General features: G+C 43.1%; 1 protein-coding gene across 5 annotated transcripts in view; it reads right to left on the bottom strand.

Annotated features, from left to right (window-relative positions):
- The window catches only part of ULK4 (unc-51 like kinase 4), a 708,846-nt gene that overhangs the window by 8,467 nt on the left and 687,707 nt on the right, over window positions 1–12,672 (bottom strand). The window lies entirely within an intron of this gene.

Consider the following 12,672-nt stretch of genomic DNA (forward strand, 5'->3'; position numbering starts at 1 on the left):
ATAGCTTTAAGATACAAGCCACAATTTTAATTGAAAAAATATCTCTAAAAATAGATAGCTAGAGCTCCTTCTCTACATATACCTACACTTGTATGTACTACGAGTGTATATGTATAGGAGAGTTAGCACTGATAATAAGTGTACATTAGTATTAAAGGGGTTGTCTCATCTGAGACAATGGAGGCATATCGCCTGGATATGCCCCCATTGTCTGATAGTCACTGAGACCCACACCTATATCGAGGCCAAAGTGGTGGCTGGAGGACTCTGGTCCGGCCACCACCAAGTACTCTCCCCATAGAAGTGAATGGGAGCGTACAGCGCATGACCACCACTACTATTCACTTCTATGGGCCTGAAAGAAATAGCCGATCCAGCACTCGGCTATTTTAGGCTGCCCCATAGAAATGAATGGAGGGCGGCTGTGCTTGCACAGTGCACCCTCCACCAATTTCCGGGCTCTGTTTAGGAGATAGGTGTGGGTCCAAACCAATCAGACAATGGGGCATATGCTAGCGATAAGCCCCCATTGTCTCAGATAAGAAAACCCCTTTAAAGGTATTGTCCAGTGGGATTATTATATATTTTTTTTAGGTTAGGGCAGAATGGTGGAAATAAAAAGATGTCTGATCAGTGCCTCAATGTCAGATAGGTGCAGGTCCCCCAAAGTGAAGGAGATAGCACGGCCACTCTCCATGCAACACAATGGGAGTTCCAAAAATAGCTGAGCCCTAGTCTGGCTATTTCCAGCAGTTCTATAATGGTGATTGGCAAAGTGGCCAACATGTGCAGTGCGCTTTCCATTTACCGCTATGGGGCTTCTGAAAATAACAGAGCATTCCCATAACGGTAAATGGAGAGCACACTGCGCATGCGGGCTGTACTCTCCTTCACTTTGGGGGCCCTGTTCTGGAAATAGGAGCAGGTCATACCTATGTGACATTGATGGCATATCCTAGTGATATGCCATTAATGTCTGAGATGGGCAAACCCCTTTAAAGCTGGTCAGACACATTAGTTAATTCTTTCAGAAGTATAAGTGGCACCCCATCTACTGCTGTCCAGGATCAGATGTTAAACATGCCTTGTATAGTGTTCCCTTGGGAGATCAGCAGTGCCTGGCTGTATAGCAACAGTTTACCCTTTCTACTTACGCCATGAAAAGATATGCCCTGCAAAGTATTTGATGTTTACGAAGGAAGAGGAGGGAATATCAAAATTCTCATCGAATGTTGGTATAACATGTACACTTCCTCACACTCACTCCAAAGTCCTACCAAATGAAGGAGCATTTGATCTGGTTGTAGGACCAAAAGGCTTTTACTTGCAACCCTTTTCTCTTTTTGGAAGTTGAAACTAACCATACAAGGCCCAATTGTATCCAATTTTCACACAAATTACATTTTCATATATGACCCTCTATATATGGATTCTTTCCTTTTCTTGAACCAGAGGATCTAAACAATGAGGTGGGACATCTAACCTCATTTACGTCTATGTGTATGGATTATCTATAACTCCTAAAAAAAATTGGCAAAATGGTATCAGTATTATATTATTTTAGAATATGTCTAATTGTCTTCTCTCTCTGTACGTACAGTATATGTATGTACTTATATTTACAATATATAGTATATGAGTTATAGTTAAAAGTTTGGGTTAAAGTTATTATGGTGATAAAGTACAATTCATGTAAAGTCATCCTGAGGAATTCTATTACTACAGGGATAAATGAGTGGGTAGAAGTCTGTACACATTCTATGGATGATAAATTGTCTAAGGAGACACAACCTGCTACAGTTTCACTGAGGTCTTTTGTCTTAGAGTGAAAAATAACTAGAAGCTAGTACCAGGTCAGATGGGAGCCCTGCTAGATTATAATTAGGTCAGATGTGGCGGCAGCCTTAGGCCCATCCAAATTACTGTAATCTGCTGCAGACTTCTGCAAGATAAATCAACAAGGTTTAAACTAAATGTCTCTGTAAAGACAAGAACTTTAAGAAGATGTTGTAACCAGCCTGGCACCACACTTATACTCATTATACATAACTAAATCTAAAGGCCCCTCTATACTGCTCAATTGAGCAGACGATTGTTGAGAAGGAGGCATTCCTCTACATGCAGCGATCTCCTCCACAGTATGACCCCATACAGAATCATTGTCGGCAGCAGAGTGCTGTTTAGATGGCACTATCTGCTGCCGGCAAATAAAGATTTAAGTGTCTGCACAAACTATCTTATTAGGCTAGTTTCACACTAGCGTTAATATTTTTTGGTATTGAGATCCGTCAGAGGGTCTCAATACCGCTTAAAAAAACACTTCTGTTTTGTCCCCATTCATTGTCAATAGGGACAAAACGTAACTGAACAGAACGGAATGCTCCAAAATGCATTCCGTTCTCATACCGGAGAGCAAACCGCAGCATGCTGTAGTTTGCTTTCTGTCCTGGGATCCAGAGCAAGATGGATCCGTCATGACGCACAATGCAAGTCAATGGGGACGGATCTGTTTTCTCTGACAAAATCTGAAACAATAGAAAACGGATCCATCTTAGCAATGTTAAAGATAATACAACCGGATCCAACAGATGCAGATGGTTGTATTATCAGTAATGGAAGCGTTTTTGCTAAACCCTGCCGGATCCAGCAAAAACACTAGTGTGAAAGTGGCCTTACCTGATGAATGAGCATTTCATCGGGTAATCAGCGGCACTTTTACACCAGCAGATCATCACTAACAAGTGTTTTTCCTATCAGTGATGATTAGCCCAATGCTCAGGCTGTGTAAAGGGGCCATAATATTCAGAAAGAAATAAAGTCTTGTCTGGGGCAATAGCAGTGCCATACGAAGAAAACAGGTCAAACTGCTTATTATGAAGTGTTGTCATCCAGGAGAAAGGGGCTTGATGTTTGTTCCTCTCTTCCGCCATCTTTTCATGACCCTTTAAAGGAAATCTGTTGCCAGTTTTATGCTGCCATGTCTGTCAGTTACTTTATTGAAATTAGTATTGAGATGGGAGCTCATGAAACTGAGGACTTCCAGGCCCTCCTTCACTTTGCCAGCTGCGTTTACAAGATAGGTGTGGGACCTGCACCTATTAGACCAGTGTTTCCCACCGATCAGCTATTTGAAGAGGCTGCAGGGTTTGGGTGAGAACTGCGGCTCCCTCACAGCATACCAAGCACTTGGCCGTACATTGTATAGTGGCTGTGCTCTCAGGCCCATTCACTTAAATTGAACTGCAATGCAAGTTGCAAGTAAGGCCATGTTACCAGTGAACGTCACCTGCCTAGAAAAAGGCCATGGTGCTCACTGGAGTGCTGAGGCCTCTTCAAACAGCTGATTGGCGGGGTGCTAGGAGTAGGACCTCACCAATCAGATATGGATGACCTATCTTGAGGGTAGGCCATCAATAATCAACTCCTGGAATACCTCTTCAAGATATGGAAAGGGTAGTCCCCCATAGGTGCTTCTTGGGATAGGACCAACCAGGTCTAGGCTCTCTTTCTCCAGGGGCCCCAATAGTGTAGCATAGGTTTGTTGTATGTTCTCATGCGATAGCAAGCACTTTTGATGATAGGCCACATTTTGGATCTCCATGCATAATCCACTGGACATGAACAGCTTATGCATTATGTGGCTTTGCTAGTGCAAACAGGTAGGAAGATAGGCATGAACTGAACAATACATGACATAAGATATTTAAAATATGGGCATTCTTTTTTAAGAAGAAATCAAATGCTAAGCAGTATCTCTTCCCCTACCCTATGAAGGTTTTCAAAAGGGATCTGTCAACACTGAGCATAATTCATGCTCTTGAAGGGATACTGCCTTTAGAAAGGTCTGGTGCAAGAGAAAGATGTTATGTGAGAGTATAATAGTAGATGTAGAATTTAGGATGACAGTGTGACAGCCCCATTGTTCTCTAGATAAAGATGTCCACTTATCTATCAGTGTAATTACTACAGGGAGCTCTCTCTGACCACAGTCAATGGTCTGAGTAAAAAAGTCAGGCGAGGCGAGGCGAGGCTGTTTGCTGCGCAAAAAATCCAAAGGACTGGAAGTAGAATATATGGAGTGACTTCAAAAATTATATCTAGAAAACCATCCACCTATTTAAAAAAAAAGAAAAAAAAAGAATACATACAATTTTCACATATAGGCAGTTAATAGGTAATCAAACATTTTTGATGGTAGTGTCCCTTTAGAAGTTACTTTCAATCTCATTTAGGCTTCTTTCTAATCTGCCATATGTCTCCAGCACGCAACATTTTTTGTCCGGCCAAATCCCGGCATATTTGCCAGGTAGTGGTTGGATCTCTGCTGGAACCCGTTATAGTCAATGGTGTCGGCGGGAACTGCGGTAACATCCAGCTATGCCAGATTCAGAGAGCTCCAGCAGGCTATTCTCTGCCAGATGTTAACGGTAGTCTGAAATTAGCCTTACCTGTTGTGAAATATATGTGCTACATTACTACTAAGGCCTCATGCACACGACCGTTCCATTTCTTGCGGTCCGCAAACTACCGATCCACAAAAAAAAAAAACGGAAGCCACCCATTGTAGAAATGCCTATTCTTGTCCATAAAACGGACAAGAATAGGACATGTTATATTTTTTTTTGCAGGGCTACGGAACGAAGCAACGGATGCGGACAGCACACGGAGTGCTGTCCGAATCTTTTGCGGCCCCATTGAAGTGATTGGGTCCGCATCCAAGCCGCAAAAACTGCGGGCTTGGATGTGGACCAAAACAATGGTCGTCGGCATGAGGCCTAAATAGGATATTGCCCTCTATGGACTAGAAATGTCATGCCTGAGTTTAGCCGTTTATCCAGATAAATGTGGTGCAAGAAAACATTATAGACAAATTCCTTTGTAAATGGAGTCGTTTTTAGCAGATTGAGAGAGGGGCCCCTCCTTCCATAGAAAATGTCAGATTTAGGGTACAGCAATTTAACAACCCAAGTCCCAGATGTTCCTAAGTGGACTTTCAATTTGTGAAATTTCATTCAGCATCAAAGGGACTAAGCGGTGGTAAAAGATACAAAATCACTCTCATGTAGATGAGATATTGATTACACGGTGCTGTAAAGGGCAGAAAGTCCGTTTCAAATTGAACCCGACATATTAGAGGCCACCAGTACAGTCTACAAAGCACTCTGTTAATAAGTAGGCTGCTACATTCTGAACCCTCTGCAATGGGTCAGCCTCTCTGTTAAATTCCTTGGTACAGAAGAGAGTTTAGCGTTATAGGTCATTTTTGTCATACTTTAATGTACACAAAAAAGTATACGTTACCGGAAGCCTCAGACAGATGCCATACTGTGGCATCTGTCACTATAGAGCTCCATTGTAAAAAAATAAATAAAAAAATAATAATAATTATACGTTAATGTATCAGTTGTTTTTTTTTGCTGGATTTTGCAGGATGGAAAACCGTAGTACACCACGCTTTACATCCTGTGACTCCTGCAAAAAAAAAATATATACATTAACATATAACTTTTTTTTTAGGCTTCCGTTAACGTATATGACATTTTTTTGTGTACGTTAGAATGGGTTCATATAAATTTGTAGGCCTCCGTCTGAAGTATACATTAGAAAAAAAAAAGGATACAAAAAACACAGCACACCACGTTCTTGTATCCTGCACAGTCTGGTAAAAAAATGTTTTTGTTTTTTTAAGGGATGCCACTGTATGGCATCAGTCTGAGGCATTCATTTAACAAATAATTTTTTGTATACGTTAAACAGATGGGAAAAAACGTGATGTGAACCAAGCCTTAAACGTATGACAAAAGTGTGATGGGTACCCAGCCTAAGTGAAGGCGGAGTGATTACTATATCGTAAAGGGGTTTTACAGGATTAGAAAAATATGGTAACTTTTTTTTCTAAAACATGTCCACGAGTCACATCTGGCATTGTAACTATTGGAAAAGCCCCATACACATTAGACTGTTGTCAGCCAAACCTGCCATTTTTGTCAGGACTGGCTTACAATCTAAGGCCTCATGCACACAACAGTGTTTTTTCACTGTCAGTGATTTGGCTTCAGTGGTCCGTGTCTGATTTTGTTTCAGTTGTGTTTCCTTGTGTCTTCCTTTTTTTTTGTCTGACAGGGGAAAAAAAGGAAGGTTAATGAAAAGTGCAATTTTATTGCACCAAGGTCTTGTAGAAAAAAAACGGACACGGATGACATACCAGTTGTGCATCCGTTTTTTTTTGACGGACCCATTGACTTGTGAGGTGACAGGAAGAAGGGGGAGCAGGGTCACCAGTGGGGTGACAGGAGGAGGGGGAAGCAGGGTCACTAGTTGGGTGACAGGAGTAAGGGGGAGCAGGGTCACCGGGGACCAGTCACATGAGTCCACGGCTCCTTACCTCTCCAGTGGCCCTGTCATGTTTCCCAAGGTCCTTGGGCAGCGCGCCCCGCTCTCCTTACACCAATCACCCCTGGAACCGGCCCCTCCTCCTTCCAGCTCTCCCCGGCTTCCCCTGCTGCAGGACCTCCCGCGCCTATACCAACCAATAACAAAGCTCCTTGCTGTAAGAAGCTTTTCTATTGGTTATTTTTGGCACAGGCAGCATCGTTGCGCTGCCTGTCCCGTTCACAGCGCTCACTGCGCTGATGAATGTGGGGGAAAAGTCTAAGGCATATCGGTACGCCATAAGACTTTTTTTTTTCCATTTTTCCAGGGAGTCGCACGAGCCACATGACACAGCTTTGTGGGCCGGATTTGGCCCGCGGGCCGTAGGTTGGGCATCACTGCCCTAGAACATTTTCCCTGTTTTGCTACTTTTTAAATGCCTTCGCGACAATATTTTGTTGCATGGACGTTTTTTTGCCATGCTCACCACTTAGAAGTAGCAGGAGCAAGGCTGGGACTTTGGCCGTGGCAAATTTATCATCCTTTATGTCTGGAAACAGGCGTAAAAGGGGAGGAAAAACTACTCCAGTTAGGGGGTGAAGTGGTTTTCATTCCAGGCACACAGACTGCCAGAGATGTGACTAATTTATGATGGGGTGCATGCATGCAGGTCTTTGTAATGAATAACTGATGGTTTTGCATGCAATTTTAATCCGTTTTGTCTAGGATTGCGTTGTGTTTCTCCATAAACGTGAAAGGAGTTTCCGTGAAAAACCGAAGGCATCTGGATGCAATGCGTTTTTTCACTGATGGTAGAAAAACGCATCAAAAACTGATTTCATCCAACCACAAAACTAAAACAATCGCAGATTGATTCAACTTGCATGCAAAACCATCAGTTTTTCCCTGAACGGACCCCTGACTCATTCCATATCACTGTGTGAAATAAGCCTAAAGGTACCTTTAGTACTAATATTTAAAGATAAGGTCACATGATTAAGTGTCGCGCACCATGCCGTGGCAAATATTGGTCGTGTCAGGTCATGTGTAACTTTGCATTGAAAGTTCTCCCGAAAAGAAATTTCATAACGCTACCTCAAATGGAAGGCAATTTCGAATATAAGGGCTCATTCAGTTGACCGTATATTTGTGCCCACATCCGTTCCACAATTTTGCAGAACGGATGCGGACCCATTCATTTCAATGGGGCCGCTAAAGATGCTGACAGCACACCGTGTGCTGTCTACATCCGTAACATGGCCGATAACTGTGTTTTGTGGACTGCAAAAACGGATACGGACGTCTGAACGAGCACTTAGAGTGAATGTGTCATAAGAAAATAATTTATTGTTGAATTTTTGGTGACTATTTTAAACTTTTCCATGTCAATCCGGCATTTTTCGTACAGGCCACTAAGCCTAATAATAAGTGCCACTTCTTCGTCTTTACAGATTACTGCAGTTATGTGCTTATTACAGGCAGATTACAATGACCAATACTTATAAATAAATAAATAAATATATATATATGTATACGCTGAGCAAAAATATAAACGCAACACTTTCGGTTTTGCTCCCATGCTGCATGAGCTGAATTCAAAGATCTGAAACATTTTCTACATACACAAAAGACCCATTACTCTCAAATATTGTTCACAAATCTGTCTAAATTTGTGTTAGTGAGCACTTCTCCTTTGCCGAGATAATCCATCCCACCTCACAAGTGTGGCATATCAAGGTGCTGATTAGACAGCATGAATATTGCACAGGGGTGCCTTAGACTGCCCACAATAAAAGACCACTCTGAAGTGTGCACAGTATTGCCTTACTGGGGAGGGGTCAGAAAACCAGTCAGTATCTGGTGTGGCCACCATTTGCCTCATGCAGTGCAACACATCTCCGTTGCATAGAGTTGACCAGGTTGTTGATTGTGGCCTGTGGACTGTTGGTCCACTCCTCTTCAATAGCTGTGCGAAGTTGCAGAATATTGGCAGGAATTGGAACACTCTCTCATATACGCATCCCAAACATGGTCAATGGGTGATATGTCCGGTGAGTATGCTGGCCGTGCAAGATCTGGGATGTTTTCAGCTTCCAGGAATAATGTTCAGATCCTTGCAATGTGAGGCCGTGCATTATCAAGCTGCAACATGAGGTGATGGTCGTGGATGAATGGCACAACAATGGGCCTCAGGATCTCGTCACAGTATCTCTGTGCATTCAAAATGCCATCAATAAAATGCACCTGTGTTCGTTGTCCATAATATACGCCTGCCCATACCATAATCCCACCGCCACCATGGGCCACTCAATCCACAACGTTGACGTCAGCAAACCACTCACCCACACGACACCACACACGCTGTCTGCCATCTGAACAGTGAAAACCGGGACTCATCCGCGAACAGAACGCCTCTCCAACGTGCCAGACACCATAGAATGTGAGCATTTGCCCACTCAAGTCGGTTATGACGACGAACTGCAGTCAGGTCCAGACCCCGATGAGGACGAAGAGCATGCAGATGAGCTTCCCTGAGACGGTTTCTGACAGTTTGTGCAGAAATTCTTTGGTCATGGAAAACGATTGTTGCTGCAGCTTTCCGGGTGGCTAGTCTCAGATGATCATGGAGGTGAACATGCTGGATGTGGAGGTCCTGGGCTGGTGTGGTTACACGTGGTCTGCGGTTGTGAGGCCGGTTGTACTGCCAAATTCTCCGAAACGCTTTTGGAGACGGCTTATGGTAGAGAATTGAACATTCATTGCACGGGCAACAACTCTGGTAGACATTCCTGCAGTCAGGATGCCATTTGCACGCTCCCTCAAACATTGCGACATCTGTGGCATTGTGCTGTGTGATCAAACTGCACATTTCAGAGTGGCCTTTTATTGTGGGCAGTCTAAGGCACACCTGTGCGATATTCATACTGTCTAATCAGCACCTTGATATGCCACACCTGTGAGGTGGGATGGATTATCTCGGCAAAGGAGAAGTGCTCACTAACGCAAATGTAGACAGATTTGTGAACAATATATGAGAGTAATGGGTCTTTTGTGCATATAGAAAATGTTTCAGATCTTTGAGTTCAGCTCATGCAAAATGGCAGCAAAACCAAAAGTGTTGTGTTTATATTTTTGCTCAGTGCATATATATATATATTTTATATATTATATATAGCACGCAGGATCCACCATTCACAATAGGTGTTTTTCAAAGCTTATCTACTCCCTTCTGACCTCTCCCACCTGTCCATTGTGGCCCATGGCTGCTGTAAAGCATATTTCTAAATGTTGTTAACAACAGCTCAGGCAAGATGGCAGCCCACATAATCATGTTCAGGAAACAGAATAAAAAATCTACAATCAGAAAATAAAAACAGAATAGAAAAAAATGAAATGTCACTATCTGGTTTTAACTAGCAGAAAAAAAATTGGTTCCTTTAAAGCCCCTTTACATGGGCCTACGGAGCGGGCAATTATCACTACTGCCATCACTCATCCTCATACAGATCATGGTTTATACAGGATATTGTGCTGCCCAGAAACAATGATTTTGGTTTCCACATCAGCAATGCTTTCACCTGATGAACAAGAGTTTGCTTGTTCAACGAGTGATTGGCAGACCTTTTTGGTCTCATGCACCTGACTGTATTTTCGGGCAGCATCCGATCTAAATTTTTTGCAGATTGAATGCGGACCTATTCATTTCTATCGGGCTGCAATAAATGTGGACAGCACATTTATAGAACATGTCCTATTCTTGTCCATTTTGCGGACAAGAATAGGCATTTCTAAGATGGAGCCCGCCAAAAGTGCAGGATGCACACAGACCGCATCGGATGTGCGGTTTGTGGACAGCAAAACGGATACGGTCGTGTGCAGGAGGCATTACACAGTGCAAGTACTGGGAACGAGCATTCCTAGGAACGCTTCTTCCCGATAACTGCCCTGAGCATTGGCAGCTTTTTATTTCTAGACTGTATATTTATGTAAAGTGGATAAATAAAATAAAAAAATGGACAAATATTTGATTCTTTTTTGAACCACTGGATGAAAATTCTCTGTGCACATCTAGCCTTCCTTTATGGTCTTCCGTACTATCTCTTTGGGGAATCATTATGCTTGAGCAAAGTCATGTTTGCATAATGGCTATTCATGTCTCCACTTCTATTCACCTTAATACGGCACAGTTCTCTGTTCTCCGGTGTTTCAAGCAATATGAATAAAAAATAAAGTTAATGCACTTGCTCCTAAAGTCAAATATATGTATATCTATAATCTCAAGAGACGCAATCTTTCAACCCCAACTGTAACGTTGAGCATCACCAGCAAGGACTAGTTATGGCCAGTTGTGGATTGGACTGGTGCTCCTGGGTATCTGTGTGTCCCAGTACTGGCAGACAGGCAGCGGCTGCAGAAGGTCACCTGACAGGTGACAAACAGAGCTAAGTTGTAGAAGCGAGGTGTGGGCAGAGACTTTAAGCTCATACAGGCAGGATAGGGGCTTTCCAAGACTTTAATAATAATGACTAGGGATGAGTGAATCGACTTCGGAGGAAACATCCAAAGTCGATTCGCATATAACTTCATTCTAATACTGTACAGACCTCCATACAGTATTAGAATGTATTGGCTCCAAGGAGCCGAAGTTATTGCTTTGCCAAGTCTCGCGAGACTTTGAGCAATAACTTCATAAATTATTTTGTACTGTAAAAAAACATTTCCCGAATTGGGGTTCGGTTCCAAGGTACCACTTGGAACCAAACCCGAGTTCGGGAAATGTTTTTTTATAGAACAAATTAATTTATGATGTTATTAAGCAAAGTCTTGTAGAACTTCACAAAGCAATAACTTCTGTTCATCGGAGCCAATACATTCTAATACTGTACGGAACTCCTGTTCCATAGAGTATTAGAACTAATTCTATGCGAATCGACTTCGGATGTTTCATCTGAAGTCTATTTGCTCATCCCTAATGATGACCTATAGGTCAGGATAGGTCATCAGTATCTGATCAGCATGGGTCCAACACCCCGAACCCCTGCAGATCAGCTGTTTGGGAAGGAACAGGTGCTTGCAGTAGCAATGCTGTCTTCTCACTGCTTTTCCTAGGCTAGTGATGACAAGTTCATGGGTCACATGGCCTAGGCTCAGTTTAGCCCTATTCAAGTAAAAGGTGCTGAACGAAATACCAAGCACAGCCACTATACAATGGACGGCGCTGTGCTTGGTAAGCAGGGAGAAGGCTGCAGCTGCCACAGGAGCACAGGTTCCTTCTCAAACATGTGATTGCCAGACCCCCCCCCATTGATCAGATACTGATGACGTATCTAGAGGATAGGTCATCAATATAAAAGTCTTGGAAAATCCTTTTAAGTTAGCTTTGATGGATGACTCTGTTCCCATGTAAAGCAGTATGATATGACATATCATGTAGGACCAGGAGGTAATACAGGGGCACAATATGCTACAGATGAGAGCAGAGCAGTGCCATGGAGGCTAAGGAGAAGCATCAAATCTAGGTCATACTTGCCATATCTGGCAAATCTTTAAAGCGTCTCCTTCTGCTCCCGGGTGCCTGTGTGTCCCAAGGATGGTTGAGCCTCACATCAACTACCTGCTCCAAATAGTGGACACGCAGCAGCTGCAGAAGGCCATCTGATGAGCGTGATTGGAGGTGAGGTATTGGTGGAGACTCAGAAGTGACCTAGAAGTGAATGAACTAGAAGTTAAAGGAGATGTCCCATTATAAACACTTATCCCATATTCACAGGACAGGAGATGAGTGTCCGATAGCTAGGGTTCCAACCAGTGGGCTCCTTGCCGATTCACAAAAATTGGGATCCTGTGTCCCCTGGTTTGAACGGAATGACATGCACACTATCACTCCATTCTACTCTATGGCACTGCCAGAGATACCCAAGAACAAGCAGTCCCATAGAGTAGAATGAAGCATTGGTGCATATGTGTGACCGCCATTCCACTCAAACGAAGGAACACAAGGCCCCTGTTCTCTTGATTGGTGGGGGTCCCAGTAGTTTGACCCCTGCTATTCAGACACTCATCCCCTATCCTGTGGACAGTGAATAAGTGTTTGTGATGGAACAACCGCTTTTACTTCGATGGAAGCTTCTGTGTCTTCATGAAGAAGTAGGACATATGACAGAATAGACCATCTGGGACCAGGAGTTAATATAGCGGTACACTAGGCTGTTGTACAGGGGGGTAGACTAAGCAGCACTATATACACTAATTTCTCATACACCCACCCCCCAATCCATATAGACCCCAACCAATCATCTC

The sequence above is a fragment of the Bufo gargarizans genome, chromosome 5, assembly GCF_014858855.1.
Source record: "Bufo gargarizans isolate SCDJY-AF-19 chromosome 5, ASM1485885v1, whole genome shotgun sequence".
In the NCBI taxonomy this organism is placed as follows: domain Eukaryota; kingdom Metazoa; phylum Chordata; class Amphibia; order Anura; family Bufonidae; genus Bufo; species Bufo gargarizans.